Here is a 20,224-nt window from a genome sequence, read left to right as displayed (position 1 = left end):
AAAAGCCCGCGGCGTGAGCCCGAATGTACGAGAAGTTTAGCAGGGAAGCTAAAACGGATGTCAAGCGCACAGAGAAGAGCCGTGACGACGTGTAGCGCTGTCAAGCTTGGGCTCATCCGGGATTTGAACCCGGGACCTCTCGCACCCTAAGCGAGAATCATACCCCTAGACCAACGAGCCAGACAGATATAGAGCCGGTCGCTGCGTGAGCCCGAATGAGCTGAAAGTTTAGCAGGGAAGCTAAAACGGACGTCCAGCGGCACGCCGGCGTCTGCAAGCTTCCCGTCCCAAGGCAACCGCTTCTTCTTTTATTGAAGCCAATAAAAGAAGAAGCGGTACAGAAGTACAGCGGGATTGGCAACAACTTCTTAAAAGAGACGCCTCGCAGAGAAGAGCCACGGCGCCAGGCAGCGCTGTTCAGCTTGGGCTCGTCCGGGATTTGAACCCGGGAACTCTCGCACCCGAAGCGAGAATCATACCCCTAGACCAACGAGCCAGAAACCTACATGCCCCCTGCCGCCGGACGTGTGGAACTCCTCGAGGATGGATTGTCACCGCAAGCATTCGGTGATGAAACTGCGCAACGATAAAAAAAATAAAATAAATAAATAAAAAAATGATAATAATACAAAAAAAATAAAAGAAGAAGACGTAAAAAGCCAGGTTTCAGGGTCTAGCATTAAATGACCATTACCCGTTTCAAAACGCATCCTTCGAGTCAGCACAAACCGTGCCTTTCCAGTGTAGATTGGAGCCGAGGTAGTCGAATCGCCCCGTTTGCTGGAGGATGAATTTCCGTCATCTCAAGGAAAGGACGTAAAAGAGGGCGCGCGCGTGAAAGCTGCTGTGTGGGCTCGTCTGGGATTTGAACCCGGGACCTCTCGCACCCTAAGCGAGAATCATACCCCTAGACCAACGAGCCAGACTGCTGGCAGTGGCTCCGGGCCCAGAGTTGAGATGAAGAGAGACTTTCGCACAGGCGCTAAAGGGACGTCGAGTGCAGTCTTGGCGGCGGCGACGACGACGACGACAAAGCCACTGTCAGGGGAAACTTCCCATTGCAAAGCGACAGCATTTTCATCGAGACGGAGCAGAAAAGGTATTTTGGCGGCCTCCTCCTAGAAGAAGCTGCACGCGTTACGCAGAGCGCTCAGCCCAACGGGCGACTCTCGGGCTCGTCCGGGATTTGAACCCGGGACCTCTCGCACCCAAAGCGAGAATCATACCCCTAGACCAACGAGCCAGACAGATATAGAGCTGGTCGCTGCGTGAGCCCGAATGAGCTGAAAGTTTAGCAGGGAAGCTAAAACGGACGTCCAGCGGCACGCCGGCGTCTGCAAGCTTCCCGTCCCAAGGCAACCGCTTCTTCTTTTATTGAAGCCAATAAAAGAAGAAGCGGTAAAGAAGTACAGCGGGATTGGCAACAACACGGCGCCAGGCGGCGCTGTTCAGCTTGGGCTCGTCTGGAATTTGAACCCGGGACCTCTCGCACCCTAAGCGAGAATCATACCCCTAGACCAACGAGCCAGACAGCTGGCAGCCGCTCCGGGCCCGGCGCTCGGAAGAAGAGAAAGTTTAGCAGGGACGCTAAAGAGACGTCGAGCGACAAAGCCTCTCGCTCTCTGCAGCCAAGCACTGTCGAGAGAAACTTCCCATTGCAAAGCGACGGCACCCGAGTGGCATTTTCTCTGAGGCGGAGCAGAAAGGTAAGGGTCCTCCTAAAAGGAGGATGTGCTGAGCGCTCGGGCTCGTCCGGGATTTGAACCCGGGACCTCTCGCACCCTAAGCGAGAATCATACCCCTAGACCAACGAGCCAGACTGCTGGCAGTGGCTCCGGGCCCAGAGTTGAGATGAAGAGAGACTTTCGCACAGGCGCTAAAGGGACGTCGAGTGCAGTCTTGGCGGCGGCGACGACGACGACGACGACAAAGCCACTGTCAGGGGAAACTTCCCATTGCAAAGCGACAGCATTTTCATCGAGACGGAGCAGAAAAGGTATTTTGGCGGCCTCCTCCTAGAAGAAGCTGCACGCGTTACGCAGACCGCTCAGCCCAACGGGCGACTCTCGGGCTCGTCCGGGATTTGAACCCGGGACCTCTCGCACCCAAAGCGAGAATCATACCCCTAGACCAACGCGCCAGACAGATATAGAGCCGGTCGCTGCGTGAGCCCGAATGAGCTGAAAGTTTAGCAGGGAAGCTAAAACGGACGTCCAGCGGCACGCCGGCGTCTGCAAGCTTCCCGTCCCAAGGCAACCGCTTCTTCTTTTATTGAAGCCAATAAAAGAAGAAGCGGTACAGAAGTACAGCGGGATTGGGAACAACTTCTTAAAAGAGACGCCTCGCAGAGAAGAGAAGAGCCACGGTGCCAGGCGGCGCTGTTCAGCTTGGGCTCGTCCGGGATTTGAACCCGGGACCCCTCGCACCCGAAGCGAGAATAATACCCCTAGACCAACGAGCCAGAAACATATACGCCCCCTGCCGCCGGACGTGTGGAACTCCTCGAGGATGGATTGTCACCGCAAGCATTCGGTGATGAAACTGCGCAACGATAAAAATAAATAAATAAATAAATAAAAAAATGATAATAATACAAAAAAAATAAAAGAAGAAGACGTAAAAAGCCAGGTTTCAGGGTCTAGCATTAAATGACCATTACCCGTTTCAAAACGCATCCTTCGAGTCAGCACAAACCGTGCCTTTCCAGTGTAGATTGGAGCCGAGGTAGTCGAATCGCCCCGTTTGCTGGAGGATGAATTTCCGTCATCTCAAGGAAAGGACGTAAAAGAGGGCGCGCGCGTGAAAGCTGCTGCGTGGGCTCGTCCGAGATTTGAACCCGGGACCTCTCGCACCCTAAGCGAGAATCATACCCCTAGACCAACGAGCCAGACTGCTGGCAGTGGCTCCGGGCCCAGAGTTGAGATGAAGAGAGACTTTCGCACAGGCGCTAAAGGGACGTCGAGTGCAGTCTTGGCGGCGGCGACGACGACGACGACGACGACAAAGCCACTGTCAGGGGAAACTTCCCATTGCAAAGCGACAGCATTTTCATCGAGACGGAGCAGAAAAGGTATTTTGGCGGCCTCCTCCTAGAAGAAGCTGCACGCGTTACGCAAACCGCTCAGCCCAACGGGCGACTCTCGGGCTCGTCCGGGATTTGAACCCGGGACCTCTCGCACCCAAAGCGAGAATCATACCCCTAGACCAACGAGCCAGACAGTTAGCGAAAAGCCCGCGGCGTGAGCCCGAATGTACGAGAAGTTTAGCAGGGAAGCTAAAACGGATGTCAAGCGCACAGAGAAGAGCCGTGACGACGTGTAGCGCTGTCAAGCTTGGGCTCGTCCGGGATTTGAACCCGGGACCTCTCGCACCCTAAGCGAGAATCATACCCCTAGACCAACAAACCAGACAGCCGGCAGCCGCTCCGGGCCCGGCGCTCGGAAGAAGAGAAAGGTTAGCAGGGACGCTAAAGAGACGTCGAGCGACAAAGCCTCTCGCTCTCTGCAGCCAAGCACTGTCGAGAGAAACTTCCCATTGCAAAGCGACGGCACCCGAGTGGCATTTTCTCTGAGGCGGAGCAGAAAGGTAAGGGTCCACCTAAAAGGAGGATGTGCTGAGCGCTCGGGCTCGTCCGGGATTTGAACCCGGGACCTCTCGCACCCAAAGCGAGAATCATACCCCTAGACCAACGAGCCAGACAGCTGGCAGCCGCTTCGGGCCCGGCGCTCGGAAGAAGAGAAAGTTTAGCAGGGACGCTAAAGAGACGTCGAGCGACAAAGCCTCTCGCTCTCTGCAGCCAAGCACTGTCGAGAGAAACTTCCCATTGCAAAGCGACGGCACCCGAGTGGCATTTTCTCTGAGGCGGAGCAGAAAGGTAAGGGTCCTCCTAAAAGGAGGATGTGCTGAGCGCTCGGGCTCGTCCGGGATTTGAACCCGGGACCTCTCGCACCCAAAGCGAGAATCATACCCCTAGACCAACGAGCCAGACAGTTAGTGAAAAGCCCGCGGCGTGAGCCCGAATGTACGAGAAGTTTAGCAGGGAAGCTAAAACGGATGTCAAGCGCACAGAGAAGAGCCGTGACGACGTGTAGCGCTGTCAAACTTGGGCTCATCCGGGATTTGAACCCGGGACCTCTCGCACCCTAAGCGAGAATCATACCCCTAGACCAACGAGCCAGACAGATATAGAGCTGGTCGCTGCGTGAGCCCGAATGAGCTGAAAGTTTAGCAGGGAAGCTAAAACGGACGTCCAGCGGCACGCCGGCGTCTGCAAGCTTCCCGTCCCAAGGCAACCGCTTCTTCTTTTATTGAAGCCAATAAAAGAAGAAGCGGTAAAGAAGAACAGCGGGATTGGCAACAACACGGCGCCAGGCGGCGCTGTTCAGCTTGGGCTCGTCTGGAATTTGAACCCGGGACCTCTCGCACCCTAAGCGAGAATCATACCCCTAGACCAACGAGCCAGACAGCTGGCAGCCGCTCCGGGCCCGGCGCTCGGAAGAAGAGAAAGTTTAGCAGGGACGCTAAAGAGACGTCGAGCGACAAAGCCTCTCGCTCTCTGCAGCCAAGCACTGTCGAGAGAAACTTCCCATTGCAAAGCGACGGCACCCGAGTGGCATTTTCTCTGAGGCGGAGCAGAAAGGTAAGGGTCCTCCTAAAAGGAGGATGTGCTGAGCGCTCGGGCTCGTCCGGGATTTGAACCCGGGACCTCTCGCACCCAAAGCGAGAATCATACCCCTAGACCAACGAGCCAGACAGATATAGAGCTGGTCGCTGCGTGAGCCCGAATGAGCTGAAAGTTTAGCAGGGAAGCTAAAACGGACGTCCAGCGGCACGCCGGCGTCTGCAAGCTTCCCGTCCCAAGGCAACCGCTTCTTCTTTTATTGAAGCCAATAAAAGAAGAAGCGGTACAGAAGTACAGCGGGATTGGGAACAACTTCTTAAAAGAGACGCCTCGCAGAGAAGAGAAGAGCCACGGCGCCAGGCGGCGCTGTTCAGCTTGGGCTCGTCCGGGATTTGAACCCGGGACCTCTCGCACCCGAAGCGAGAATCATACCCCTAGACCAACGAGCCAGAAACCTATACGCCCCCTGCCGCCGGACGTGTGGAACTCCTCGAGGATGGATTGTCACCGCAAGCATTCGGTGATGAAACTGCGCAACGATAAAAAAAAAAAAATAAATAAATAAAAAAATGATAATAATACAAAAAAAATAAAAGAAGAAGACGTAAAAAGCCAGGTTTCAGGGTCTAGCATTAAATGACCATTACCCGTTTCAAAACGCATCCTTCGAGTCAGCACAAACCGTGCCTTTCCAGTGTAGATTGGAGCCGAGGTAGTCGAATCGCCCCGTTTGCTGGAGGATGAATTTCCGTCATCTCAAGGAAAGGACGTAAAAGAGGGCGCGCGCGTGAAAGCTGCTGCGTGGGCTCGTCCGGGATTTGAACCCGGGACCTCTCGCACCCTAAGCGAGAATCATACCCCTAGACCAACGAGCCAGACTGCTGGCAGTGGCTCCGGGCCCAGAGTTGAGATGAAGTGAGACTTTCGCACAGGCGCTAAAGGGACGTCGAGTGCAGTCTTGGCGGCGGCGACGACGACGACGACGACGACAAAGCCACTGTCAGGGGAAACTTCCCATTGCAAAGCGACAGCATTTTCATCGAGACGGAGCAGAAAAGGTATTTTGGCGGCCTCCTCCTAGAAGAAGCTGCACGCGTTACGCAAACCGCTCAGCCCAACGGGCGACTCTCGGGCTCGTCCGGGATTTGAACCCGGGACCTCTCGCACCCAAAGCGAGAATCATACCCCTAGACCAACGAGCCAGACAGTTAGCGAAAAGCCCGCGGCGTGAGCCCGAATGTACGAGAAGTTTAGCAGGGAAGCTAAAACGGATGTCAAGCGCACAGAGAAGAGCCGTGACGACGTGTAGCGCTGTCAAGCTTGGGCTCGTCCGGGATTTGAACCCGGGACCTCTCGCACCCTAAGCGAGAATCATACCCCTAGACCAACAAGCCAGACAGCTGGCAGCCTCTCCGGGCCCGGCGCTCGGAAGAAGAGAAAGTTTAGCAGGGACGCTAAAGAGACGTCGAGCGACAAAGCCTCTCGCTCTCTGCAGCCAAGCACTGTCGAGAGAAACTTCCCATTGCAAAGCGACGGCACCCGAGTGGCATTTTCTCTGAGGCGGAGCAGAAAGGTAAGGGTCCTCCTAAAAGGAGGATGTGCTGAGCGCTCGGGCTCGTCCGGGATTTGAACCCGGGACCTCTCGCACCCAAAGCGAGAATCATACCCCTAGACCAACGAGCCAGACAGATATAGAGCCGGTCGCTGCGTGAGCCCGAATGAGCTGAAAGTTTAGCAGGGAAGCTAAAACGGACGTCCAGCGGCACGCCGGCGTCTGCAAGCTTCCCGTCCCAAGGCAACCGCTTCTTCTTTTATTGAAGCCAATAAAAGAATAAGCGGTACAGAAGTACAGCGGGATTGGGAACAACTTCTTAAAAGAGACGCCTCGCAGAGAAGAGAAGAGCCACGGCGCCAGGCGGCGCTGTTCAGCTTGGGCTCGTCCGGGATTTGAACCCGGGACCTCTCGCACCCGAAGCGAGAATCATACCCCTAGACCAACGAGCCAGAAACCTATACGCCCCCTGCCGCCGGACGTGTGGAACTCCTCGAGGATGGATTGTCACCGCAAGCATTCGGTGATGAAACTGCGCAACGATAAAAAAAATAAAATAAATAAATAAAAAAATGATAATAATACAAAAAAAATAAAAGAAGAAGACGTAAAAAGCCAGGTTTCAGGGTCTAGCATTAAATGACCATTACCCGTTTCAAAACGCATCCTTCGAGTCAGCACAAACCGTGCCTTTCCAGTGTAGATTGGAGCCGAGGTAGTCGAATCGCCCCGTTTGCTGGAGGATGAATTTCCGTCATCTCAAGGAAAGGACGTAAAAGAGGGCGCGCGCGTGAAAGCTGCTGCGTGGGCTCGTCCGGGATTTGAACCCGGGACCTCTCGCACCCTAAGCGAGAATCATACCCCTAGACCAACGAGCCAGACTGCTGGCAGTGGCTCCGGGCCCAGAGTTGAGATGAAGTGAGACTTTCGCACAGGCGCTAAAGGGACGTCGAGTGCAGTCTTGGCGGCGGCGACGACGACGACGACGACAAAGCCACTGTCAGGGGAAACTTCCCATTGCAAAGCGACAGCATTTTCATCGAGACGGAGCAGAAAAGGTATTTTGGCGGCCTCCTCCTAGAAGAAGCTGCACGCGTTACGCAAACCGCTCAGCCCAACGGGCGACTCTCGGGCTCGTCCGGGATTTGAACCCGGGACCTCTCGCACCCAAAGCGAGAATCATACCCCTAGACCAACGAGCCAGACAGTTAGCGAAAAGCCCGCGGCGTGAGCCCGAATGTACGAGAAGTTTAGCAGGGAAGCTAAAACGGATGTCAAGCGCACAGAGAAGAGCCGTGACGACGTGTAGCGCTGTCAAGCTTGGGCTCGTCCGGGATTTTAACCCGGGACCTCTCGCACCCTAAGCGAGAATCATACCCCTAGACCAACAAGCCAGACAGCTGGCAGCTGCTCCGGGCCCGGCGCTCGGAAGAAGAGAAAGTTTAGCAGGGACGCTAAAGAGACGTCGAGCGACAAAGCCTCTCGCTCTCTGCAGCCAAGCACTGTCGAGAGAAACTTCCCATTGCAAAGCGACGGCACCCGAGTGGCATTTTCTCTGAGGCGGAGCAGAAAGGTAAGGGTCCTCCTAAATGGAGGATGTGCTGAGCGCTCGGGCTCGTCCGGGATTTGAACCCGGGACCTCTCGCACCCAAAGCGAGAATCATACCCCTAGACCAACGAGCCAGACAGCTGGCAGCCGCTCCGGGCCCGGCGCTTGGAAGAAGAGAAAGTTTAGCAGGGACGCTAAAAAGACGTCGAGCGACAAAGCCTCTCGCTCTCTGCAGCCAAGCACTGTCGAGAGAAACTTCCCATTGCAAAGCGACGGCACCCGAGTGGCATTTTCTCTGAGGCGGAGCAGAAAGGTAAGGGTCCTCCTAAAAGGAGGATGTGCTGAGCGCTCGGGCTCGTCCAGGATTTGAACCCGGGACCTCTCGCACCCAAAGCGAGAATCATACCCCTAGACCAACGAGCCAGACAGTTAGTGAAAAGCCCGCGGCGTGAGCCCGAATGTACGAGAAGTTTAGCAGGGAAGCTAAAACGGATGTCAAGCGCACAGAGAAGAGCCGTGACGACGTGTAGCGCTGTCAAGCTTGGGCTCATCCGGGATTTGAACCCGGGACCTCTCGCACCCTAAGCGAGAATCATACCCCTAGACCAACGAGCCAGACAGATATACAGCCGGTCGCTGCGTGAGCCCGAATGAGCTGAAAGTTTAGCAGGGAAGCTAAAACGGACGTCCAGCGGCACGCCGGCGTCTGCAAGCTTCCCTTCCCAAGGCAACCGCTTCTTCTTTTATTGAAGCCAATAAAAGAAGAAGCGGTACAGAAGTACAGCGGGATTGGGAACAACTTCTTAAAAGAGACGCCTCGCAGAGAAGAGAAGAGCCACGGTGCCAGGCGGCGCTGTTCAGCTTGGGCTCGTCTGGGATTTGAACCCGGGACCCCTCGCACCCGAAGCGAGAATCATACCCCTAGACCAACGAGCCAGAAACATATACGCCCCCTGCCGCCGGACGTGTGGAACTCCTCGAGGATGGATTGTCACCGCAAGCATTCGGTGATGAAACTGCGCAACGATAAAAATAAATAAATAAATAAATAAAAAAATGATAATAATACAAAAAAAATAAAAGAAGAAGACGTAAAAAGCCAGGTTTCAGGGTCTAGCATTAAATGACCATTACCCGTTTCAAAACGCATCCTTCGAGTCAGCACAAACCGTGCCTTTCCAGTGTAGATTGGAGCCGAGGTAGTCGAATCGCCCCGTTTGCTGGAGGATGAATTTCCGTCATCTCAAGGAAAGGACGTAAAAGAAGGCGTGCGCGTGAAAGCTGCTGCGTGGGCTCGTCCGGGATTTAAACCCGGGACCTCTCGCACCCTAAGCGAGAATCATACCCCTAGACCAACGAGCCAGACTGCTGGCAGTGGCTCCGGGCCCAGAGTTGAGATGAAGAGAGACTTTCGCACAGGCGCTAAAGGGACGTCGAGTGCAGTCTTGGCGGCGGCGACGACGACGACGACGACGACAAAGCCACTGTCAGGGGAAACTTCCCATTGCAAAGCGACAGCATTTTCATCGAGACGGAGCAGAAAAGGTATTTTGGCGGCCTCCTCCTAGAAGAAGCTGCACGCGTTACGCAAACCGCTCAGCCCAACGGGCGACTCTCGGGCTCGTCCGGGATTTGAACCCGGGACCTCTCGCACCCAAAGCGAGAATCATACCCCTAGACCAACGAGCCAGACAGTTAGCGAAAAGCCCGCGGCGTGAGCCCGAATGTACGAGAAGTTTAGCAGGGAAGCTAAAACGGATGTCAAGCGCACAGAGAAGAGCCGTGACGACGTGTAGCGCTGTCAAGCTTGGGCTCGTCCGGGATTTGAACCCGGGACCTCTCGCACCCTAAGCGAGAATCATACCCCTAGACCAACAAGCCAGACAGCTGGCAGCCGCTCCGGGCCCGGCGCTCGGAAGAAGAGAAAGGTTAGCAGGGACGCTAAAGAGACGTCGAGCGACAAAGCCTCTCGCTCTCTGCAGCCAAGCACTGTCGAGAGAAACTTCCCATTGCAAAGCGACGGCACCCGAGTGGCATTTTCTCTGAGGCGGAGCAGAAAGGTAAGGGTCCTCCTAAAAGGAGGATGTGCTGAGCGCTCGGGCTCGTCCGGGATTTGAACCCGGGACCTCTCGCACCCAAAGCGAGAATCATACCCCTAGACCAACGAGCCAGACAGCTGGCAGCTGCTTCGGGCCCGGCGCTCGGAAGAAGAGAAAGTTTAGCAGGGACGCTAAAGAGACGTCGAGCGACAAAGCCTCTCGCTCTCTGCAGCCAAGCACTGTCGAGAGAAACTTCCCATTGCAAAGCGACGGCACCCGAGTGGCATTTTCTCTGAGGCGGAGCAGAAAGGTAAGGGTCCTCCTAAAAGGAGGATGTGCTGAGCGCTCGGGCTCGTCCGGGATTTGAACCCGGGACCTCTCGCACCCAAAGCGAGAATCATACCCCTAGACCAACGAGCCAGACAGTTAGTGAAAAGCCCGCGGCGTGAGCCCGAATGTACGAGAAGTTTAGCAGGGAAGCTAAAACGGATGTCAAGCGCACAGAGAAGAGCCGTGACGACGTGTAGCGCTGTCAAACTTGGGCTCATCCGGGATTTGAACCCGGGACCTCTCGCACCCTAAGCGAGAATCATACCCCTAGACCAACGAGCCAGACAGATATAGAGCTGGTCGCTGCGTGAGCCCGAATGAGCTGAAAGTTTAGCAGGGAAGCTAAAACGGACGTCCAGCGGCACGCCGGCGTCTGCAAGCTTCCCGTCCCAAGGCAACCGCTTCTTCTTTTATTGAAGCCAATAAAAGAAGAAGCGGTAAATAAGTACAGCGGGATTGGCAACAACACGGCGCCAGGCGGCGCTGTTCAGCTTGGGCTCGTCTGGAATTTGAACCCGGGACCTCTCGCACCCTAAGCGAGAATCATACCCCTAGACCAACGAGCCAGACAGCTGGCAGCCGCTCCGGGCCCGGCGCTCGGAAGAAGAGAAAGTTTAGCAGGGACGCTAAAGAGACGTCGAGCGACAAAGCCTCTCGCTCTCTGCAGCCAAGCACTGTCGAGAGAAACTTCCCATTGCAAAGCGACGGCACCCGAGTGGCATTTTCTCTGAGGCGGAGCAGAAAGGTAAGGGTCCTCCTAAAAGGAGGATGTGCTGAGCGCTCGGGCTCGTCCGGGATTTGAACCCGGGACCTCTCGCACCCAAAGCGAGAATCATACCCCTAGACCAACGAGCCAGACAGATATAGAGCCGGTCGCTGCGTGAGCCCGAATGAGCTGAAAGTTTAGCAGGGAAGCTAAAACGGACGTCCAGCGGCACGCCGGCGTCTGCAAGCTTCCCGTCCCAAGGCAACCGCTTCTTCTTTTATTGAAGCCAATAAAAGAAGAAGCGGTACAGAAGTACAGCGGGATTGGGAACAACTTCTTAAAAGAGACGCCTCGCAGAGAAGAGAAGAGCCACGGCGCCAGGCGGCGCTGTTCAGCTTGGGCTCGTCCGGGATTTGAACCCGGGACCTCTCGCACCCGAAGCGAGAATCATACCCCTAGACCAACGAGCCAGAAACCTATACGCCCCCTGCCGCCGGACGTGTGGAACTGCTCGAGGATGGATTGTCACCGCAAGCATTCGGTGATGAAACTGCGCAACGATAAAAAAAATAAAATAAATAAATAAAAAAATGATAATAATACAAAAAAAATAAAAGAAGAAGACGTAAAAAGCCAGGTTTCAGGGTCTAGCATTAAATGACCATTACCCGTTTCAAAACGCATCCTTCGAGTCAGCACAAACCGTGCCTTTCCAGTGTAGATTGGAGCCGAGGTAGTCGAATCGCCCCGTTTGCTGGAGGATGAATTTCCGTCATCTCAAGGAAAGGACGTAAAAGAGGGCGCGCGCGTGAAAGCTGCTGCGTGGGCTTGTCCGGGATTTGAACCCGGGACCTCTCGCACCCTAAGCGAGAATCATACCCCTAGACCAACGAGCCAGACTGCTGGCAGTGGCTCCGGGCCCAGAGTTGAGATGAAGTGAGACTTTCGCACAGGCGCTAAAGGGACGTCGAGTGCAGTCTTGGCGGCGGCGACGACGACGACGACGACAAAGCCACTGTCAGGGGAAACTTCCCATTGCAAAGCGACAGCATTTTCATCGAGACGGAGCAGAAAAGGTATTTTGGCGGCCTCCTCCTAGAAGAAGCTGCACGCGTTACGCAAACCGCTCAGCCCAACGGGCGACTCTCGGGCTCGTCCGGGATTTGAACCCGGGACCTCTCGCACCCAAAGCGAGAATCATACCCCTAGACCAACGAGCCAGACAGTTAGCGAAAAGCCCGCGGCGTGAGCCCGAATGTACGAGAAGTTTAGCAGGGAAGCTAAAACGGATGTCAAGCGCACAGAGAAGAGCCGTGACGACGTGTAGCGCTGTCAAGCTTGGGCTCGTCCGGGATTTGAACCCGGGACCTCTCGCACCCTAAGCGAGAATCATACCCCTAGACCAACAAGCCAGACAGCTGGCAGCCGCTCCGGGCCCGGCGCTCGGAAGAAGAGAAAGTTTAGCAGGGACGCTAAAGAGACGTCGAGCGACAAAGCCTCTCGCTCTCTGCAGCCAAGCACTGTCGAGAGAAACTTCCCATTGCAAAGCGACGGCACCCGAGTGGCATTTTCTCTGAGGCGGAGCAGAAAGGTAAGGGTCCTCCTAAAAGGAGGATGTGCTGAGCGCTCGGGCTCGTCCGGGATTTGAACCCGGGACCTCTCGCACCCAAAGCGAGAATCATACCCCTAGACCAACGAGCCAGACAGCTGGCAGCCGCTTCGGGCCCGGCGCTCGGAAGAAGAGAAAGTTTAGCAGGGACGCTAAAGAGACGTCGAGCGACAAAGCCTCTCGCTCTCTGCAGCCAAGCACTGTCGAGAGAAACTTCCCATTGCAAAGCGACGGCACCCGAGTGGCATTTTCTCTGAGGCGGAGCAGAAAGGTAAGGGTCCTCCTAAAAGGAGGATGTGCTGAGCGCTCGGGCTCGTCCGGGATTTGAACCCGGGACCTCTCGCACCCAAAGCGAGAATCATACCCCTAGACCAACGAGCCAGACAGTTAGCGAAAAGCCCGCGGCGTGAGCCCGAATGTACGAGAAGTTTAGCAGGGAAGCTAAAACGGATGTCAAGCGCACAGAGAAGAGCCGTGACGACGTGTAGCGCTGTCAAGCTTGGGCTCGTCCGGGATTTGAACCCGGGACCTCTCGCACCCTAAGCGAGAATCATACCCCTAGACCAACAAGCCAGACAGCTGGCAGCCGCTCCGGGCCCGGCGCTCGGAAGAAGAGAAAGTTTAGCAGGGACGCTAAAGAGACGTCGAGCGACAAAGCCTCTCGCTCTCTGCAGCCAAGCACTGTCGAGAGAAACTTCCCATTGCAAAGCGACGGCACCCGAGTGGCATTTTCTCTGAGGCGGAGCAGAAAGGTAAGGGTCCTCCTAAAAGGAGGATGTGCTGAGCGCTCGGGCTCGTCCGGGATTTGAACCCGGGACCTCTCGCACCCAAAGCGAGAATCATACCCCTAGACCAACGAGCCAGACAGATATAGAGCCGGTCGCTGCGTGAGCCCGAATGAGCTGAAAGTTTAGCAGGGAAGCTAAAACGGACGTCCAGCGGCACGCCGGCGTCTGCAAGCTTCCCGTCCCAAGGCAACCGCTTCTTCTTTTATTGAAGCCAATAAAAGAATAAGCGGTACAGAAGTACAGCGGGATTGGGAACAACTTCTTAAAAGAGACGCCTCGCAGAGAAGAGAAGAGCCACGGCGCCAGGCGGCGCTGTTCAGCTTGGGCTCGTCCGGGATTTGAACCCGGGACCTCTCGCACCCGAAGCGAGAATCATACCCCTAGACCAACGAGCCAGAAACCTACACGCCCCCTGCCGCCGGACGTGTGGAACTCCTCGAGGATGGATTGTCACCGCAAGCATTCGGTGATGAAACTGCGCAACGATAAAAAAAATAAAATAAATAAATAAAAAAATGATAATAATACAAAAAAAATAAAAGAAGAAGACGTAAAAAGCCAGGTTTCAGGGTCTAGCATTAAATGACCATTACCCGTTTCAAAACGCATCCTTCGAGTCAGCACAAACCGTGCCTTTCCAGTGTAGATTGGAGCCGAGGTAGTCGAATCGCCCCGTTTGCTGGAGGATGAATTTCCGTCATCTCAAGGAAAGGACGTAAAAGAGGGCGCGCGCGTGAAAGCTGCTGCGTGGGCTCGTCCGGGATTTGAACCCGGGACCTCTCGCACCCTAAGCGAGAATCATACCCCTAGACCAACGAGCCAGACTGCTGGCAGTGGCTCCGGGCCCAGAGTTGAGATGAAGTGAGACTTTCGCACAGGCGCTAAAGGGACGTCGAGTGCAGTCTTGGCGGCGGCGACGACGACGACGACGACAAAGCCACTGTCAGGGGAAACTTCCCATTGCAAAGCGACAGCATTTTCATCGAGACGGAGCAGAAAAGGTATTTTGGCGGCCTCCTCCTAGAAGAAGCTGCACGCGTTACGCAAACCGCTCAGCCCAACGGGCGACTCTCGGGCTCGTCCGGGATTTGAACCCGGGACCTCTCGCACCCAAAGCGAGAATCATACCCCTAGACCAACGAGCCAGACAGTTAGCGAAAAGCCCGCGGCGTGAGCCCGAATGTACGAGAAGTTTAGCAGGGAAGCTAAAACGGATGTCAAGCGCACAGAGAAGAGCCGTGACGACGTGTAGCGCTGTCAAGCTTGGGCTCGTCCGGGATTTGAACCCGGGACCTCTCGCACCCTAAGCGAGAATCATACCCCTAGACCAACAAGCCAGACAGCTGGCAGCCGCTCCGGGCCCGGCGCTCGGAAGAAGAGAAAGTTTAGCAGGGACGCTAAAGAGACGTCGAGCGACAAAGCCTCTCGCTCTCTGCAGCCAAGCACTGTCGAGAGAAACTTCCCATTGCAAAGCGACGGCACCCGAGTGGCATTTTCTCTGAGGCGGAGCAGAAAGGTAAGGGTCCTCCTAAAAGGAGGATGTGCTGAGCGCTCGGGCTCGTCCGGGATTTGAACCCGGGACCTCTCGCACCCAAAGCGAGAATCATACCCCTAGACCAACGAGCCAGACAGATATAGAGCCGGTCGCTGCGTGAGCCCGAATGAGCTGAAAGTTTAGCAGGGAAGCTAAAACGGACGTCCAGCGGCACGCCGGCGTCTGCAAGCTTCCCGTCCCAAGGCAACCGCTTCTTCTTTTATTGAAGCCAATAAAAGAATAAGCGGTACAGAAGTACAGCGGGATTGGGAACAACTTCTTAAAAGAGACGCCTCGCAGAGAAGAGAAGAGCCACGGCGCCAGGCGGCGCTGTTCAGCTTGGGCTCGTCCGGGATTTGAACCCGGGACCTCTCGCACCCGAAGCGAGAATCATACCCCTAGACCAACGAGCCAGAAACCTACACGCCCCCTGCCGCCGGACGTGTGGAACTCCTCGAGGATGGATTGTCACCGCAAGCATTCGGTGATGAAACTGCGCAACGATAAAAAAAATAAAATAAATAAATAAAAAAATGATAATAATACAAAAAAAATAAAAGAAGAAGACGTAAAAAGCCAGGTTTCAGGGTCTAGCATTAAATGACCATTACCCGTTTCAAAACGCATCCTTCGAGTCAGCACAAACCGTGCCTTTCCAGTGTAGATTGGAGCCGAGGTAGTCGAATCGCCCCGTTTGCTGGAGGATGAATTTCCGTCATCTCAAGGAAAGGACGTAAAAGAGGGCGCGCGCGTGAAAGCTGCTGCGTGGGCTCGTCCGGGATTTGAACCCGGGACCTCTCGCACCCTAAGCGAGAATCATACCCCTAGACCAACGAGCCAGACTGCTGGCAGTGGCTCCGGGCCCAGAGTTGAGATGAAGTGAGACTTTCGCACAGGCGCTAAAGGGACGTCGAGTGCAGTCTTGGCGGCGGCGACGACGACGACGACGACAAAGCCACTGTCAGGGGAAACTTCCCATTGCAAAGCGACAGCATTTTCATCGAGACGGAGCAGAAAAGGTATTTTGGCGGCCTCCTCCTAGAAGAAGCTGCACGCGTTACGCAAACCGCTCAGCCCAACGGGCGACTCTCGGGCTCGTCCGGGATTTGAACCCGGGACCTCTCGCACCCAAAGCGAGAATCATACCCCTAGACCAACGAGCCAGACAGTTAGCGAAACGCCCGCGGCGTGAGCCCGAATGTACGAGAAGTTTAGCAGGGAAGCTAAAACGGATGTCAAGCGCACAGAGAAGAGCCGTGACGACGTGTAGCGCTGTCAAGCTTGGGCTCGTCCGGGATTTGAACCCGGGACCTCTCGCACCCTAAGCGAGAATCATACCCCTAGACCAACAAGCCAGACAGCTGGCAGCTGCTCCGGGCCCGGCGCTCGGAAGAAGAGAAAGTTTAGCAGGGACGCTAAAGAGACGTCGAGCGACAAAGCCTCTCGCTCTCTGCAGCCAAGCACTGTCGAGAGAAACTTCCCATTGCAAAGCGACGGCACCCGAGTGGCATTTTCTCTGAGGCGGAGCAGAAAGGTAAGGGTCCTCCTAAATGGAGGATGTGCTGAGCGCTCGGGCTCGTCCGGGATTTGAACCCGGGACCTCTCGCACCCAAAGCGAGAATCATACCCCTAGACCAACGAGCCAGACAGCTGGCAGCCGCTCCGGGCCCGGCGCTTGGAAGAAGAGAAAGTTTAGCAGGGACGCTAAAAAGACGTCGAGCGACAAAGCCTCTCGCTCTCTGCAGCCAAGCACTGTCGAGAGAAACTTCCCATTGCAAAGCGACGGCACCCGAGTGGCATTTTCTCTGAGGCGGAGCAGAAAGGTAAGGGTCCTCCTAAAAGGAGGATGTGCTGAGCGCTCGGGCTCGTCCAGGATTTGAACCCGGGACCTCTCGCACCCAAAGCGAGAATCATACCCCTAGACCAACGAGCCAGACAGTTAGTGAAAAGCCCGCGGCGTGAGCCCGAATGTACGAGAAGTTTAGCAGGGAAGCTAAAACGGATGTCAAGCGCACAGAGAAGAGCCGTGACGACGTGTAGCGCTGTCAAGCTTGGGCTCATCCGGGATTTGAACCCGGGACCTCTCGCACCCTAAGCGAGAATCATACCCCTAGACCAACGAGCCAGACAGATATAGAGCCGGTCGCTGCGTGAGCCCGAATGAGCTGAAAGTTTAGCAGGGAAGCTAAAACGGACGTCCAGCGGCACGCCGGCGTCTGCAAGCTTCCCTTCCCAAGGCAACCGCTTCTTCTTTTATTGAAGCCAATAAAAGAAGAAGCGGTACAGAAGTACAGCGGGATTGGCAACAACTTCTTAAAAGAGACGCCTCGCAGAGAAGAGCCACGGCGCCAGGCGGCGCTGTTCAGCTTGGGCTCATCCGGGATTTGAACCCGGGACCTCTCGCACCCGAAGCGAGAATCATACCCCTAGACCAACGAGCCAGAAACCTATATGCTCCCTGCCGCCGGACGTGTGGAACTCCTCGAGGATGGATTGTCACCGCAAGCATTCGGTGATGAAACTGCGCAACGATAAAAAAAATAAAATAAATAAATAAAAAAATGATAATAATACAAAAAAAATAAAAGAAGAAGACGTAAAAAGCCAGGTTTCAGGGTCTAGCATTAAATGACCATTACCCGTTTCAAAACGCATCCTTCGAGTCAGCACAAACCGTGCCTTTCCAGTGTAGATTGGAGCCGAGGTAGTCGAATCGCCCCGTTTGCTGGAGGATGAATTTCCGTCATCTCAAGGAAAGGACGTAAAAGAGGGCGCGCGCGTGAAAGCTGCTGTGTGGGCTCGTCCGGGATTTGAACCCGGGACCTCTCGCACCCTAAGCGAGAATCATACCCCTAGACCAACGAGCCAGACTGCTGGCAGTGGCTCCGGGCCCAGAGTTGAGATGAAGAGAGACTTTCGCACAGGCGCTAAAGGGACGTCGAGTGCAGTCTTGGCGGCGGCGACGACGACGACGACGACGACAAAGCCACTGTCAGGGGAAACTTCCCATTGCAAAGCAACAGCATTTTCATCGAGACGGAGCAGAAAAGGTATTTTGGCGGCCTCCTCCTAGAAGAAGCTGCACGCGTTACGCAGACCGCTCAGCCCAACGGGCGACTCTCGGGCTCGTCCGGGATTTGAACCCGGGACCTCTCGCACCCAAAGCGAGAATCATACCCCTAGACCAACGAGCCAGACAGATATAGAGCTGGTCGCTGCGTGAGCCCGAATGAGCTGAAAGTTTAGCAGGGAAGCTAAAACGGACGTCCAGCGGCACGTCGGCGTCTGCAAGCTTCCCGTCCCAAGGCAACCGCTTCTTCTTTTATTGAAGCCAATAAAAGAAGAAGCGGTAAAGAAGTACAGCGGGATTGGCAACAACACGGCGCCAGGCGGCGCTGTTCAGCTTGGGCTCGTCTGGAATTTGAACCCGGGACCTCTCGCACCCTAAGCGAGAATCATACCCCTAGACCAACGAGCCAGACAGCTGGCAGCCGCTCCGGGCCCGGCGCTCGGAAGAAGAGAAAGTTTAGCAGGGACGCTAAAGAGACGTCGAGCGACAAAGCCTCTCGCTCTCTGCAACCAAGCACTGTCGAGAGAAACTTCCCATTGCAAAGCGACGGCACCCGAGTGGCATTTTCTCTGAGGCGGAGCAGAAAGGTAAGGGTCCTCCTAAAAGGAGGATGTGCTGAGCGCTCGGGCTCGTCCGGGATTTGAACCCGGGACCTCTCACACCCTAAGCGAGAATCATACCCCTAGACCAACGAGCCAGACAGTTAGTGAAAAGCCCGCGGCGTGAGCCCGAATGTACGAGAAGTTTAGCAGGGAAGCTAAAACGGATGTCAAGCGCACAGAGAAGAGCCGTGACGACGTGTAGCGCTGTCAAGCTTGGGCTCATCCGGGATTTGAACCCGGGACCTCTCGCACCCGAAGCGAGAATCATACCCCTAGACCAACGAGCCAGAAACCTATACGCCCCCTGCCGCCGGACGTGTGGAACTCCTCGAGGATGGATTGTCACCGCAAGCATTCGGTGATGAAACTGCGCAACGATAAAAAAAATAAAATAAATAAATAAAAAAATGATAATAATACAAAAAAAATAAAAGAAGAAGACGTAAAAAGCCAGGTTTCAGGGTCTAGCATTAAATGACCATTACCCGTTTCAAAACGCATCCTTCGAGTCAGCACAAACCGTGCCTTTCCAGTGTAGATTGGAGCCGAGGTAGTCGAATCGCCCCGTTTGCTGGAGGATGAATTTCCGTCATCTCAAGGAAAGGACGTAAAAGAGGGCGCGCGCGTGAAAGCTGCTGCGTGGGCTCGTCCGGGATTTGAACCCGGGACCTCTCGCACCCTAAGCGAGAATCATACCCCTAGACCAACGAGCCAGACTGCTGGCAGTGGCTCCGGGCCCAGAGTTGAGATGAAGAGAGACTTTCGCACAGGCGCTAAAGGGACGTCGAGTGCAGTCTTGGCGGCGGCGACGACGACGACAAAGCCACTGTCAGGGGAAACTTCCCATTGCAAAGCGACAGCATTTTCATCGAGACGGAGCAGAAAAGGTATTTTGGCGGCCTCCTCCTAGAAGAAGCTGCACGCGTTACGCAGACCGCTCAGCCCAACGGGCGACTCTCGGGCTCGTCCGGGATTTGAACCCGGGACCTCTCGCACCCGAAGCGAGAATCATACCCCTAGACCAACGAGCCAGAAACCTATACGCCCCCTGCCGCCGGACGTGTGGAACTCCTCGAGGATGGATTGTCACCGCAAGCATTCGGTGATGAAACTGCGCAACGATAAAAAAAATAAAATAAATAAATAAAAAAATGATAATAATACAAAAAAAATAAAAGAAGAAGACGTAAAAAGCCAGGTTTCAGGGTCTAGCATTAAATGACCATTACCCGTTTCAAAACGCATCCTTCGAGTCAGCACAAACCGTGCCTTTCCAGTGTAGATTGGAGCCGAGGTAGTCGAATCGCCCCGTTTGCTGGAGGATGAATTTCCGTCATCTCAAGGAAAGGACGTAAAAGAGGGCGCGCGCGTGAAAGCTGCTGCGTGGGCTCGTCCGGGATTTGAACCCGGGACCTCTCGCACCCTAAGCGAGAATCATACCCCTAGACCAACGAGCCAGACTGCTGGCAGTGGCTCCGGGCCCAGAGTTGAGATGAAGAGAGACTTTCGCACAGGCGCTAAAGGGACGTCGAGTGCAGTCTTGGCGGCGGCGACGACGACGACGACGACGACAAAGCCACTGTCAGGGGAAACTTCCCATTGCAAAGCGACAGCATTTTCATCGAGACGGAGCAGAAAAGGTATTTTGGCGGCCTCCTCCTAGAAGAAGCTGCACGCGTTACGCAAACCGCTCAGCCCAACGGGCGACTCTCGGGCTCGTCCGGGATTTGAACCCGGGACCTCTCGCACCCAAAGCGAGAATCATACCCCTAGACCAACGAGCCAGACAGTTAGCGAAAAGCCCGCGGCGTGAGCCCGAATGTA

General features: G+C 55.1%; 53 non-coding genes across 53 annotated transcripts; all 53 read right to left on the bottom strand.

Moving 5' to 3' along the window:
- Positions 1-108: 108 nt before the first annotated feature.
- Positions 109-180, bottom strand: TRNAP-AGG (transfer RNA proline (anticodon AGG)). The gene has a single exon. It is a non-coding gene; the product is annotated as a tRNA-Pro (tRNA).
- Positions 181-424: 244 nt separating this feature from the next.
- On the bottom strand, positions 425-496 carry TRNAP-CGG (transfer RNA proline (anticodon CGG)). The gene has a single exon. It is a non-coding gene; the product is annotated as a tRNA-Pro (tRNA).
- A 675-nt stretch (positions 497-1,171) lies between these two features.
- TRNAP-UGG (transfer RNA proline (anticodon UGG)) lies at positions 1,172-1,243 on the bottom strand. Its single transcript has one exon. It is a non-coding gene; the product is annotated as a tRNA-Pro (tRNA).
- Positions 1,244-1,744: 501 nt separating this feature from the next.
- Positions 1,745-1,816, bottom strand: TRNAP-AGG (transfer RNA proline (anticodon AGG)). Its single transcript has one exon. It is a non-coding gene; the product is annotated as a tRNA-Pro (tRNA).
- Positions 1,817-2,389: 573 nt separating this feature from the next.
- Positions 2,390-2,461, bottom strand: TRNAP-CGG (transfer RNA proline (anticodon CGG)). The gene has a single exon. It is a non-coding gene; the product is annotated as a tRNA-Pro (tRNA).
- Positions 2,462-3,142: 681 nt separating this feature from the next.
- Positions 3,143-3,214, bottom strand: TRNAP-UGG (transfer RNA proline (anticodon UGG)). The gene has a single exon. It is a non-coding gene; the product is annotated as a tRNA-Pro (tRNA).
- A 409-nt stretch (positions 3,215-3,623) lies between these two features.
- On the bottom strand, positions 3,624-3,695 carry TRNAP-UGG (transfer RNA proline (anticodon UGG)). The gene has a single exon. It is a non-coding gene; the product is annotated as a tRNA-Pro (tRNA).
- Positions 3,696-3,912: 217 nt separating this feature from the next.
- TRNAP-UGG (transfer RNA proline (anticodon UGG)) lies at positions 3,913-3,984 on the bottom strand. Its single transcript has one exon. It is a non-coding gene; the product is annotated as a tRNA-Pro (tRNA).
- Positions 3,985-4,104: 120 nt separating this feature from the next.
- TRNAP-AGG (transfer RNA proline (anticodon AGG)) lies at positions 4,105-4,176 on the bottom strand. Its single transcript has one exon. It is a non-coding gene; the product is annotated as a tRNA-Pro (tRNA).
- A 501-nt stretch (positions 4,177-4,677) lies between these two features.
- On the bottom strand, positions 4,678-4,749 carry TRNAP-UGG (transfer RNA proline (anticodon UGG)). Its single transcript has one exon. It is a non-coding gene; the product is annotated as a tRNA-Pro (tRNA).
- Positions 4,750-4,998: 249 nt separating this feature from the next.
- On the bottom strand, positions 4,999-5,070 carry TRNAP-CGG (transfer RNA proline (anticodon CGG)). Its single transcript has one exon. It is a non-coding gene; the product is annotated as a tRNA-Pro (tRNA).
- Positions 5,071-5,424: 354 nt separating this feature from the next.
- Positions 5,425-5,496, bottom strand: TRNAP-AGG (transfer RNA proline (anticodon AGG)). Its single transcript has one exon. It is a non-coding gene; the product is annotated as a tRNA-Pro (tRNA).
- Positions 5,497-5,751: 255 nt separating this feature from the next.
- On the bottom strand, positions 5,752-5,823 carry TRNAP-UGG (transfer RNA proline (anticodon UGG)). Its single transcript has one exon. It is a non-coding gene; the product is annotated as a tRNA-Pro (tRNA).
- Positions 5,824-5,943: 120 nt separating this feature from the next.
- On the bottom strand, positions 5,944-6,015 carry TRNAP-AGG (transfer RNA proline (anticodon AGG)). The gene has a single exon. It is a non-coding gene; the product is annotated as a tRNA-Pro (tRNA).
- A 217-nt stretch (positions 6,016-6,232) lies between these two features.
- On the bottom strand, positions 6,233-6,304 carry TRNAP-UGG (transfer RNA proline (anticodon UGG)). Its single transcript has one exon. It is a non-coding gene; the product is annotated as a tRNA-Pro (tRNA).
- A 249-nt stretch (positions 6,305-6,553) lies between these two features.
- Positions 6,554-6,625, bottom strand: TRNAP-CGG (transfer RNA proline (anticodon CGG)). The gene has a single exon. It is a non-coding gene; the product is annotated as a tRNA-Pro (tRNA).
- Positions 6,626-6,979: 354 nt separating this feature from the next.
- Positions 6,980-7,051, bottom strand: TRNAP-AGG (transfer RNA proline (anticodon AGG)). Its single transcript has one exon. It is a non-coding gene; the product is annotated as a tRNA-Pro (tRNA).
- A 252-nt stretch (positions 7,052-7,303) lies between these two features.
- TRNAP-UGG (transfer RNA proline (anticodon UGG)) lies at positions 7,304-7,375 on the bottom strand. The gene has a single exon. It is a non-coding gene; the product is annotated as a tRNA-Pro (tRNA).
- Positions 7,376-7,784: 409 nt separating this feature from the next.
- TRNAP-UGG (transfer RNA proline (anticodon UGG)) lies at positions 7,785-7,856 on the bottom strand. The gene has a single exon. It is a non-coding gene; the product is annotated as a tRNA-Pro (tRNA).
- A 409-nt stretch (positions 7,857-8,265) lies between these two features.
- On the bottom strand, positions 8,266-8,337 carry TRNAP-AGG (transfer RNA proline (anticodon AGG)). Its single transcript has one exon. It is a non-coding gene; the product is annotated as a tRNA-Pro (tRNA).
- Positions 8,338-8,586: 249 nt separating this feature from the next.
- Positions 8,587-8,658, bottom strand: TRNAP-CGG (transfer RNA proline (anticodon CGG)). The gene has a single exon. It is a non-coding gene; the product is annotated as a tRNA-Pro (tRNA).
- Positions 8,659-9,339: 681 nt separating this feature from the next.
- TRNAP-UGG (transfer RNA proline (anticodon UGG)) lies at positions 9,340-9,411 on the bottom strand. Its single transcript has one exon. It is a non-coding gene; the product is annotated as a tRNA-Pro (tRNA).
- A 120-nt stretch (positions 9,412-9,531) lies between these two features.
- TRNAP-AGG (transfer RNA proline (anticodon AGG)) lies at positions 9,532-9,603 on the bottom strand. Its single transcript has one exon. It is a non-coding gene; the product is annotated as a tRNA-Pro (tRNA).
- A 217-nt stretch (positions 9,604-9,820) lies between these two features.
- On the bottom strand, positions 9,821-9,892 carry TRNAP-UGG (transfer RNA proline (anticodon UGG)). The gene has a single exon. It is a non-coding gene; the product is annotated as a tRNA-Pro (tRNA).
- A 217-nt stretch (positions 9,893-10,109) lies between these two features.
- TRNAP-UGG (transfer RNA proline (anticodon UGG)) lies at positions 10,110-10,181 on the bottom strand. Its single transcript has one exon. It is a non-coding gene; the product is annotated as a tRNA-Pro (tRNA).
- A 120-nt stretch (positions 10,182-10,301) lies between these two features.
- TRNAP-AGG (transfer RNA proline (anticodon AGG)) lies at positions 10,302-10,373 on the bottom strand. The gene has a single exon. It is a non-coding gene; the product is annotated as a tRNA-Pro (tRNA).
- Positions 10,374-10,874: 501 nt separating this feature from the next.
- On the bottom strand, positions 10,875-10,946 carry TRNAP-UGG (transfer RNA proline (anticodon UGG)). Its single transcript has one exon. It is a non-coding gene; the product is annotated as a tRNA-Pro (tRNA).
- A 249-nt stretch (positions 10,947-11,195) lies between these two features.
- Positions 11,196-11,267, bottom strand: TRNAP-CGG (transfer RNA proline (anticodon CGG)). Its single transcript has one exon. It is a non-coding gene; the product is annotated as a tRNA-Pro (tRNA).
- Positions 11,268-11,945: 678 nt separating this feature from the next.
- TRNAP-UGG (transfer RNA proline (anticodon UGG)) lies at positions 11,946-12,017 on the bottom strand. The gene has a single exon. It is a non-coding gene; the product is annotated as a tRNA-Pro (tRNA).
- A 120-nt stretch (positions 12,018-12,137) lies between these two features.
- On the bottom strand, positions 12,138-12,209 carry TRNAP-AGG (transfer RNA proline (anticodon AGG)). The gene has a single exon. It is a non-coding gene; the product is annotated as a tRNA-Pro (tRNA).
- A 217-nt stretch (positions 12,210-12,426) lies between these two features.
- Positions 12,427-12,498, bottom strand: TRNAP-UGG (transfer RNA proline (anticodon UGG)). The gene has a single exon. It is a non-coding gene; the product is annotated as a tRNA-Pro (tRNA).
- Positions 12,499-12,715: 217 nt separating this feature from the next.
- On the bottom strand, positions 12,716-12,787 carry TRNAP-UGG (transfer RNA proline (anticodon UGG)). The gene has a single exon. It is a non-coding gene; the product is annotated as a tRNA-Pro (tRNA).
- Positions 12,788-12,907: 120 nt separating this feature from the next.
- Positions 12,908-12,979, bottom strand: TRNAP-AGG (transfer RNA proline (anticodon AGG)). The gene has a single exon. It is a non-coding gene; the product is annotated as a tRNA-Pro (tRNA).
- Positions 12,980-13,196: 217 nt separating this feature from the next.
- Positions 13,197-13,268, bottom strand: TRNAP-UGG (transfer RNA proline (anticodon UGG)). Its single transcript has one exon. It is a non-coding gene; the product is annotated as a tRNA-Pro (tRNA).
- Positions 13,269-13,517: 249 nt separating this feature from the next.
- On the bottom strand, positions 13,518-13,589 carry TRNAP-CGG (transfer RNA proline (anticodon CGG)). Its single transcript has one exon. It is a non-coding gene; the product is annotated as a tRNA-Pro (tRNA).
- A 354-nt stretch (positions 13,590-13,943) lies between these two features.
- Positions 13,944-14,015, bottom strand: TRNAP-AGG (transfer RNA proline (anticodon AGG)). The gene has a single exon. It is a non-coding gene; the product is annotated as a tRNA-Pro (tRNA).
- A 252-nt stretch (positions 14,016-14,267) lies between these two features.
- On the bottom strand, positions 14,268-14,339 carry TRNAP-UGG (transfer RNA proline (anticodon UGG)). The gene has a single exon. It is a non-coding gene; the product is annotated as a tRNA-Pro (tRNA).
- Positions 14,340-14,459: 120 nt separating this feature from the next.
- Positions 14,460-14,531, bottom strand: TRNAP-AGG (transfer RNA proline (anticodon AGG)). The gene has a single exon. It is a non-coding gene; the product is annotated as a tRNA-Pro (tRNA).
- A 217-nt stretch (positions 14,532-14,748) lies between these two features.
- On the bottom strand, positions 14,749-14,820 carry TRNAP-UGG (transfer RNA proline (anticodon UGG)). Its single transcript has one exon. It is a non-coding gene; the product is annotated as a tRNA-Pro (tRNA).
- Positions 14,821-15,069: 249 nt separating this feature from the next.
- TRNAP-CGG (transfer RNA proline (anticodon CGG)) lies at positions 15,070-15,141 on the bottom strand. Its single transcript has one exon. It is a non-coding gene; the product is annotated as a tRNA-Pro (tRNA).
- A 354-nt stretch (positions 15,142-15,495) lies between these two features.
- Positions 15,496-15,567, bottom strand: TRNAP-AGG (transfer RNA proline (anticodon AGG)). Its single transcript has one exon. It is a non-coding gene; the product is annotated as a tRNA-Pro (tRNA).
- Positions 15,568-15,819: 252 nt separating this feature from the next.
- TRNAP-UGG (transfer RNA proline (anticodon UGG)) lies at positions 15,820-15,891 on the bottom strand. The gene has a single exon. It is a non-coding gene; the product is annotated as a tRNA-Pro (tRNA).
- A 120-nt stretch (positions 15,892-16,011) lies between these two features.
- TRNAP-AGG (transfer RNA proline (anticodon AGG)) lies at positions 16,012-16,083 on the bottom strand. Its single transcript has one exon. It is a non-coding gene; the product is annotated as a tRNA-Pro (tRNA).
- A 217-nt stretch (positions 16,084-16,300) lies between these two features.
- On the bottom strand, positions 16,301-16,372 carry TRNAP-UGG (transfer RNA proline (anticodon UGG)). The gene has a single exon. It is a non-coding gene; the product is annotated as a tRNA-Pro (tRNA).
- Positions 16,373-16,781: 409 nt separating this feature from the next.
- On the bottom strand, positions 16,782-16,853 carry TRNAP-AGG (transfer RNA proline (anticodon AGG)). Its single transcript has one exon. It is a non-coding gene; the product is annotated as a tRNA-Pro (tRNA).
- A 244-nt stretch (positions 16,854-17,097) lies between these two features.
- Positions 17,098-17,169, bottom strand: TRNAP-CGG (transfer RNA proline (anticodon CGG)). The gene has a single exon. It is a non-coding gene; the product is annotated as a tRNA-Pro (tRNA).
- A 354-nt stretch (positions 17,170-17,523) lies between these two features.
- Positions 17,524-17,595, bottom strand: TRNAP-AGG (transfer RNA proline (anticodon AGG)). Its single transcript has one exon. It is a non-coding gene; the product is annotated as a tRNA-Pro (tRNA).
- Positions 17,596-17,850: 255 nt separating this feature from the next.
- On the bottom strand, positions 17,851-17,922 carry TRNAP-UGG (transfer RNA proline (anticodon UGG)). Its single transcript has one exon. It is a non-coding gene; the product is annotated as a tRNA-Pro (tRNA).
- A 693-nt stretch (positions 17,923-18,615) lies between these two features.
- On the bottom strand, positions 18,616-18,687 carry TRNAP-CGG (transfer RNA proline (anticodon CGG)). The gene has a single exon. It is a non-coding gene; the product is annotated as a tRNA-Pro (tRNA).
- Positions 18,688-19,041: 354 nt separating this feature from the next.
- TRNAP-AGG (transfer RNA proline (anticodon AGG)) lies at positions 19,042-19,113 on the bottom strand. The gene has a single exon. It is a non-coding gene; the product is annotated as a tRNA-Pro (tRNA).
- A 246-nt stretch (positions 19,114-19,359) lies between these two features.
- On the bottom strand, positions 19,360-19,431 carry TRNAP-CGG (transfer RNA proline (anticodon CGG)). Its single transcript has one exon. It is a non-coding gene; the product is annotated as a tRNA-Pro (tRNA).
- A 354-nt stretch (positions 19,432-19,785) lies between these two features.
- TRNAP-AGG (transfer RNA proline (anticodon AGG)) lies at positions 19,786-19,857 on the bottom strand. Its single transcript has one exon. It is a non-coding gene; the product is annotated as a tRNA-Pro (tRNA).
- A 255-nt stretch (positions 19,858-20,112) lies between these two features.
- Positions 20,113-20,184, bottom strand: TRNAP-UGG (transfer RNA proline (anticodon UGG)). Its single transcript has one exon. It is a non-coding gene; the product is annotated as a tRNA-Pro (tRNA).
- Positions 20,185-20,224: the final 40 nt, after the last annotated feature.

This window comes from Sceloporus occidentalis, unplaced genomic scaffold, assembly GCF_023333645.1.
Source record: "Sceloporus occidentalis isolate IW3139 unplaced genomic scaffold, rSceOcc1.0.p SCAF_402, whole genome shotgun sequence".
Lineage (NCBI taxonomy): Eukaryota > Metazoa > Chordata > Lepidosauria > Squamata > Phrynosomatidae > Sceloporus > Sceloporus occidentalis.
Note: the sequence above shows the minus strand (reverse complement) of the source record. Positions and strands in the feature narration are given on the sequence as shown.